Here is an 8,894-nt window from a genome sequence, read left to right as displayed (position 1 = left end):
TTACTTTTGCCCACATTTATCTTCAGCTTCCTTCTTTCACACACTTTCTCAAACTCTGTCACTAACTTCCTCAATCCCTCCTCTGATCCTGCTACAAGCGCAGTGTCGTCAGCAAACAACAGCTGGCTCACCTCCCACTTTTCTCCATTTTCTTTAATCATCTCCAACCCCTGACCCACCACCCTTGCATTCACCTCTCGCACCACCCCATCCATGTAAAGATTGAACAACCAGGGTGACATAACACATCCCTGACGAAGTCCCACCTTTATCTCAAACCATTCACTCTCTCCATTTCTAATCCTAACGCAAGCTCTACTACTCTCATAAAAACTCTTGACTGCTCTTAACAGCTTTCCTCCTATCCCATATATCTGCAGTACCTCCTACAGTGCCTTCCTGTCTACCCTGTCGTATGCCTTTTCCAGATCCATAAAAGCCCAAAAAACATCCTTACCTTTTCCTATAGCTTTCTCACATATATGTCTTACCACAAAAATCTGATCTACACATCCCCTACCTGTCCTAAAACCACACTGTTCCTCAACAATTACTCCCTCTGTTCCTCTCCTAATCCTCTCAATCAAGACCCTCCCATAAGCCTTCCCAACTACACTCAACAAACTGATCCCTCTGTAACTACTACACTCACACTTGTCCCCCTTCCCTATGTAAAGCGGAATTATACAGGCACTCCTCCAGTCCTCCGGCACTCTACTCTCTCTTAAACAAACATTAAATAACCTCACCAGCCAGTCCACCATAACTGTACCTCCTTTCTTCAGACATTCTGCATGGCATCCATCCAGACCAGGTGCCTTACCTGCTCTCATCATCTTCACAGCTGCTTTCACTTCATCCTTCCTTATTTCTCCTCCATTTTCCTCACTCATCACTCTCATTTTCTTAGCGCTTCCCACTGCAACTACCTTTCCCTCCCTATCCTTCACATTTAGCAACTCCCTAAAATACTCTGCCCACCTTCCTCTCACTGCCTTCTCTTCCATTATCATCTCTCCATCTGCACCTTTTATCTTTTCTTCTCTACTTGATTCGCCTCCTCTTCCTCTTAATTTCCTTCCAAAACATTTTTATTACTTTCAAAATTTTCTGTCATACTCTTTCCCCATTTCACATCTGCTCTCCTCTTTGCTTCCTTTATCTTATCCTTAATTTCCTTTCTCTTTACTTTGTACCTCTCATACGATTCCCTCGTCCTAATTTGTAGCCAATCTATGAATGCCTGCCTCTTCTCTTCTACACCCTTATTTGCTTCCTTATCCCACCACTCACTACCCTTCCTTCTATTTCCTCCCGTCCACCTTGTTCCACACACCATCATTCCGCACCTTATGACTCCCTCCTTGAACCATCCCTGTTCCTCCTCCACTCCTAGTTCTACTCTATCCTTTACTCTCTCAACTTCTTCTTATACTCATTCTCTTTTTTTTTTTTCCTCATTTAAGCAGTTCACTCTAAGTACCTCTCTACCTTCTGCCCTTTTCCTCTTTCTCCACCTATTCTCCACTCTCATTTCACCTTCCACCAGGAAATGATCTGATATTCCCCCACTCTCTCCCCTTAGATTATGTACATCCTTAACTCTTCCTACCATACTCCTGGTCACCACTATATAGTACATTAACGCTCTATCTGCCACCCTTCCATCCACCACCCTCTCCCATGTGTACTTATGCTTGACTTTCTTCTTAAACACTGTATTTGCTATCATCAACTTTCTTTCAAGACACATCTCCACCATCAATTCTCCACTACGATTTTTACCTGGAACTCCATACTTCCCAATCACTCCGTCAATTGGTTCATTTCCTACCCTAGCATTTAGGTCTCCAATACAACTACTGTGACATTTCTCCCTAATCCTTCTATGCACTCATTTATATCTACCCAAAAAGCCTCCCTTTCCTCCACGCTCTTCTCACCACCAGGCCCATACGCACTTACAAAAACCCACATCTCCTTTCCCAGCTTCACCTTCATCCACATCAACCTTGAGGAAACCTCCTTCCACTCCACTACCCGCTTTCCTATCTCTTCACTTACTAGTATAGCCACCCCTTCTCTCCCTCATCCCCTCTTCACTCCCGAGTACCTCCCAGCTACACTCCCAAACTCACAGTCGCCCTTTCCTTTCATTTTAGTTTCATTCAAAGCCAGTACATCCATTTTTTTCTCACAAACATACTATCTCTTCCCTTTTACTCTCATCTGTACCACATCCACGCACATTAAAAGACCCAAACCTTAGGGTACTGGTTGTAAAGCTCCCAGGCCCTCTTATGCCTTTACTTTCTTTTTTAGGAATGTCCCCTATTGGGGCTACAGGTAGTAGGACTCCTAATCCCATCCCCCGTTCATTCTTGTCGCCTTTTATGGCAGTATTCTTTTGCCCCCACCACAGGGTAGGTAGGCGAAAAAAAGAAATGAATATTCAGAGAAATGGTACAGGACAGTAACAAGGGGTTGGGGGACAGCATAACGGAGGGACAGTCGTAGTATAAAAGTGTCATCATTTCTCTATGTATAGAGTTTTCCTCTATCACAGACAAAATGATGTGTGGCTCTGGTCCGTAGGGGCGCCCCATATAGACCCTAAAGTATCAACTGCATGCTACTTTGCCACAATATCATGCAGCCAATACCCCTGACGAGTGTGTGTGTGTGTGTGTGCGCGTGTGCGTGTGTGTACAGTATATATATATATATATATATATATATATATATATATATATATATATATGTATATATATGGCGTAAGTAGTAGGAAACACAGGGTCCAAGTTTATTCCTGACTAGTTTCGCAGGTATACTTTCTGAAAGTATATTTGAATACACACACACACACACACACACACACACACGTGTGCGTTTGCTGTAAAAGCATGCACACTTAAGAAAATGAAAAGCTACACACAATAGCAAACAAATATGTAAATAAATATATAAAATAAGCGCAAAAAAGAACACCAGTGTGCACTTTATCCTTTCGTCAACAAAAGTTCCCTCATCTGAATAAAATTGTCTGACGACAGTCACATTAAGTTTACATGTCCATTTGGATTTTGAACAAGACTGAATACAATTTTACAAACTTCGATGAGAACCCCTGCAGGCGGTTGGAAGGTCGTATCGTCACTGGCAGAGTCGTTAACCTTTCGTGCATGAACACCCAATTCGGAGGCAGTTAGTCAATTACCTTTCGTTCCCCTGATGGAGTAACTGATGTTGAAGGTCACGATAATCACTGTCAGCAGTTGTGGGAGGAAAAAGGTGGCGTTTCTTTCTCCTTTCAGATCCAGTGATCAACCACAACCCGAGTTAAAGTTGACTTAACGCCACCCGTAAGAGAAAAAAAAAATCTTTACTGTTTCTCCTTTCTGTTAACCTCACAAAGAAATTCTCCTTTATCATCTCTGACTTCACTTCTTCGGAGAAATGTTACCCTCAATGATACAAATACTGGTTGTCAATGGCAACATACGATTCTATTTTCTACCAGTTCATTTCACCCTCCATATTCTTTCCATTCATATTCCTTCTCCTGCTTTGTCACTATTTACATCTCCCACACTTTCTTCTCATACCTCATCTCGTTAAACTATTTCTTATGAGCTGTACTTATGATACATAAAGGCCTTGGGTAATCCATAACTGTGTCTGTTTTATCCTGCTCAGCCACCCTGAGCATTTGGACCTCCTTGATGTCTTGAAGTCTGCCTTACGCCAACTGAGGTCCCAGCCACTCCAGGCTTACGACCTGTTTCCGGCCACCAGCGACCAGGTGGTCGCTGGCCAGTTACAGGTAGTCTTTGGAAGTCACTGGTAGTTGGTAATAAGATAGATAAATAGATAGATCGATGGATAGATTACAACACACAGTACATAGATTTTCATCTTATCAACTACATCAACTTTTACCATTTCAATTCCTTGCATAGGTTTTGTGTCGCCGACCGATCGCTTGATCTTTCGGTCGAAGGTGGTCGGAAACAGGTCGTAAGCTTGGCGAGACCGGGGCTTTAGGCTCCGGTTATCCTTCTTGCATCCGTTGGCTTGAGACACTTTCTGTTTCAGATCCTGAGGATCTCTTTCTGCGTTTCATGAACGTTCAAGGTAGTTCCACTCACTCACTCTCACATGCACACACACACACACACAACGATGAATTTAAGATGTTTATTTTCGACGTAGGGATTTGACTTTGCAAAATTCAAGCGTAGCTACAAATGTCCGCGTAGCTACAGAGTCGACGGCGCGGCTCAGTCTTTTAAAATGTTACCCAAATTTACAATCTTTTCGTATCGTTTGATCATTTTATTAAGCATAAGTGGGTGAGGAGGAGTGACAGGGAACTAAAGAATACTAGGTCCACAAGGGCACTTGCATCAGAGGACAATGTTCCCGTATACAAGTACTGTATCTGTAAGGACCAACTCGAAATATATTACGATGTAGATGCGTTGACACGAACAAAAGGCACCTCAGAGACCTTGACGATTGCAACACATGACACAAGTGTGGGGGTTTCTAAATATGTCAACAAAAGATGGGAGAAGCAGAGGAGGACGTGGGAGGGAGGGATGAAGACGAGGAGAGGAAGGACAAGAGGAAGAGGAGGACGAAGAACGGGGAGGTCGAGGAAGTGGTAGACGAGGGAAAGAACAGGGACGAGAAAGAAGACAAAAGCAGGAAGAGGAGGAGGAGGAGGAAGAGAAAGAGGAAAAGGAAGAGGAGGTGGATTATGAATAGGTGGAACAAGGAGGATCAGGTCGAGGAAGAGGACGAGGAGAATAAAGAAGATGAGAACGAAGATACGGAAGAAGAGGAGGCGAAGGAGAAAGAGGTACAGGAGGAAGAAAACGAGAAAAAGGAGGAAGATGTGGAGAACGAGCGTTCGACAAGGTGCCACACCAGAGACTAATAAATAAAATCAAAGCCCATGGCATAGGAGGAAAACTGTTAGAATGGATTAGAGCTTGGATTAGTAACAGAAAACAGCGGGTCACCATAAATGGTATAAAATCTAGGTGGGGCAATGTTACTAGTGGGGTCCCCCAGGGCTCGGTTTTGGGTCCCTTGTTGTTCATTATGTACATAAACGACTTAGACGATGGGATAGATTATTGATGTTAGTAAGTTTGCGGACGACACTAAAATAGGACGCCTAATTAGGTCAGGAGACGACGCAGAGTTTCTGCAGGATGATCTTAACAAATTGTTCACATGGTCGGTGAGATGGCAAATGAACTTTAATATCTCTAAGTATAGCTACACAACTCCCAAAATAGATACAGCTTAGATAACACGCTTTTAGAGAAAACTGAGTGCGAGAGAGACTTGGGAGTTCTAGCGAGTCCAGACCTTAAAACCAGGAAACAGTACATTAGCGCCAGAAATAAAGCTAACACAGAGCATTAGGTTTCATTACTAGGACAGTAACGAATAAAAGTGCAGAGGTAATTATCAACCTCTATCTAGTGATAGACCCATCCTTGACTATGCGGTACAGTTTTGGTTTCCGTCCTACAAATTGGACATAAATTCACTAGAATCAGTACAGAGAAGAATGACCAAAATGATCCATGGACTCAGAAATTTGCCTTACAAAGAGAGGCTTAGGCACCTAACTTACACTCTCTGGAAAGACGCAGAGTGCGGGGTGATCTGATAGAGGTGTTCAAGGGGATCAAAGGCTTTAACAAGGGTGATGCAAACAAGGTCATCATATTAAAACAACAGGGCAGGACTTGCAGTAATGGTTATAAACTGGACAAATTTAGATTTAAGAAAGAAATAGGCAAGAATTGGTTTACTAATAGGGTGGTCGACGAATGGAATAAACTTAGTAACCATGTAGTAAGCGCTGAAACTATCAGTTGTTTTAAGAAACTATTAGACAATTTTATGGATGGGGATGACAGGTGATGATGGATACGGAGCTGCCTAGTGTATGCCTTATGGTCTCTTGCAGTCTCTTTCATTCTTATGTTCTTATGTTCTTACGACTAAGGTGAGGACGACAGAGATGAAGACAACAAAGAAAAACGGCGAGGAAAAGGAGGAGGAGGAGGAGGAGGAGAACGAGTAAATGAAGACCGAATAATAGGAAGAATAGGAAGAGGAGGAGGCAGATGAGGAAGAGGAGGAGATAGATGCGGAAGAAAAGGAAGAGGAGAAGGAAGAGGAGGAGAAGGAAGAGGAGGAGGAGGAGGAGTAAATGAAGACCGAAGAATAGAAAGAATATGCAGAGGAGGCAGATGAGGAAGAGGAGGAGATAGATGAGGAAGAAGAGGAGAAGGAAGAGGAGGAAGAGGAGGCGGAGGAGGAGGATGGAGACGAAAGGGACGACGAGGGCGAGAAAGAGAAACAGGAAGACGAAGAGGAAGGCGTGTTACGAGGCCGAGGACGAGGACGACAAAGAGGAATAGGAGGAAAAAGATGAAGAAGAAAAAATAAGATCATGACTACCAAAAGAACGTGATTGCTTACAGCATAAACGAGTGTATATTCATCTATATCTACATAATGGTATACAGGAAAGGAGCTACACTCGTGGAGCCCTGTCTGTTTTCTCCGTCATACCAAGCTTTGAATTCACTTTTGGTTGTGTGCATGTGTGTGTGATTCACCCTGGTCTTGGATCACGTGTGGGACTCATGATCGAAAATTACCCGCCCGGATGAGAGCTCAGAGCTCATATATATGGCCCGATCAGTAATCCTGTGACTGTTATAATAACAATAATTTGGTTTTTGGTTTTACGTCACAATCCCCCAATCAGGAGTCAAGGACGGTGGCCCTTACAGTATGAATTTAATTAACCATGTCATTGGTTCATCTTCGCCGGTCGCAGAGTTCGAACCGCCATCCCCTCGATCTTCGCCGCAAGTAATGACGCCCAAACTCGACCAGAGTTTCATCATAATAATCTATCTACCAAGGGCTTTTCCCCCTTATAAAGGAAGTAGCCAAGTCATAAGGCACGCACCCTCTCCTACCCACCACCCTTTCCTCCCACTCATCTTAGCTCCTCATGGATGACGGGTCATCCCTGTATCCCGCCCACTGCCCTGGGTCAGAAGCAATGCAGCAAAATGCAGCACATCCACAGCAAGGCCGCTTCAATTACACGGTGACCCCCGCCCCCACTCCGTCCTATCATGCATAAAAGGAGATGGGGAAGAAATACCTTCAGGCTGAGTCAAAATATCATTCACATGTAGCCACTCCATAACCCCCCCCCCCTTTCCATCCTTGTATCACAGTATCATCAATGCACAGCCATTCACCATTCATCCCTATCTCCTGCCTTCTCCCTTGCTCACCACACATTCTCCTCTTGCTCAAAGCCCCTTTTACCCCATCCATCCATCTCATCCTCTGTCGTCCTCTCATTTTCACTCTATCCACCTCTACCTTCCATATCTTTTACTGGTCTTTCTTCAATCATTTCCATGCGTTTAAACCATCCCAATACTCTTTCATCAGCCCTGTCGGTCATCTCCTTTTCCACTTCCACTTTCTTCTTCACCTCGTTTCTCACTCTATCCAACCTTGTAAACCCTACCATAATCTTCAGATATTTCATCTTAGACTCGTTTAAACCTTTTCCTCTGCTTCTCTTAAATTCCAATTCTCCACTCCATTCAGTACCGTCGGCACAATCATCGCTTCTTTGCACCCATTCTCAAATGCCTACTTCTCATGACACTTTATAAATCTCCCAAGGCATTTACTTGCTTCTCTCAATCTACAACTTAAGTCCACCTCCACTCTATTTCCTACCACAAGTGGCCCCAAATACCTAATAATATCCACTTCCTCCAGCCTCTCTCCTTTAAGACTTAATTCCAACTCACTGCCATCCTCTCTCTCCTTGTACATCTCATCACCTTACTTTTACCCACATTTACTTTCAACTTCCTCTTATCACATACCTTCCAAACTCCGTCACTGCCTAAAACCTCCTAGCCCTACCACAAGCACAGTGTCGTCAGCAAATGACTGAGTCACCTCCCACTTTTCTCCATTTTCTTTGACCATCTCCAGTCCCCTGCTTATAACGCTCGTATTCACCTTCCGCACCGTCCCATCCATCTACAAATTGAACAGCCATGGCGACATGACACATCCTTGACGCAGCCCAACCTTTACCTCAAACCACTCGCTCTCTCCATCTCCCATTCTAACACAGGCACTGCTACTTTTGTAAAAACTCCTGACTGCCCTTACCAGCTTTCCCCCAATCCTACGTATTTGCAATACCTCCCACAGAGCCTTCCTGTTATAACCCTTTTCCAAATCCATTGTGGCCCAAGAACCATCCTTACCTTTTGCTAAAACTCTCACATATCTACCTTACCACAGAAATCTGATCCATGCAAGCTCTATATTTCCTGTACCCACACTGTTCCTCGCCAATTACTCCCTCTGTTCCTCTCCTAATCCTCAATTAAAACACTCCCATAAGCCTTCCTAACTATGCTCAACAAACTGATCCCTCTAAAACTACTACAATCACATTTCTTCCCTTTTCCCTTGTAAAGTGGAACTACTCATATACTCTACCTTCCCTTAGACACACATTAAACATCCTCACTAGCCAGTCCACTATTACTGTACCTCCCTTTTCCAAACACCATGAGACACTACCCAATCCAGGTGCCTTACCTGCTCTCATAATTTTCAAAACTACTTGTACCTCATATTTTCTTGTTTCTCCTCTCCCATCACTGTCATTTTCTTAGCGCCTCCCACTGCTGCCATCAACCCCCAGTCAACAGCTCTCTAAAATAGTCTCCATTTTTCCCTTACTGCCAACTCTTCCATTAACATCTGTCCATATCCACCTTTTCTTCTCTAACTGACTCACC

This window comes from Oratosquilla oratoria, chromosome 42 (assembly GCF_046742065.1).
Source record: "Oratosquilla oratoria isolate Oo_2021 chromosome 42, ASM4674206v1, whole genome shotgun sequence".
NCBI classification, from domain to species: Eukaryota; Metazoa; Arthropoda; class Malacostraca; order Stomatopoda; family Squillidae; genus Oratosquilla; species Oratosquilla oratoria.
Note: the sequence above shows the minus strand (reverse complement) of the source record.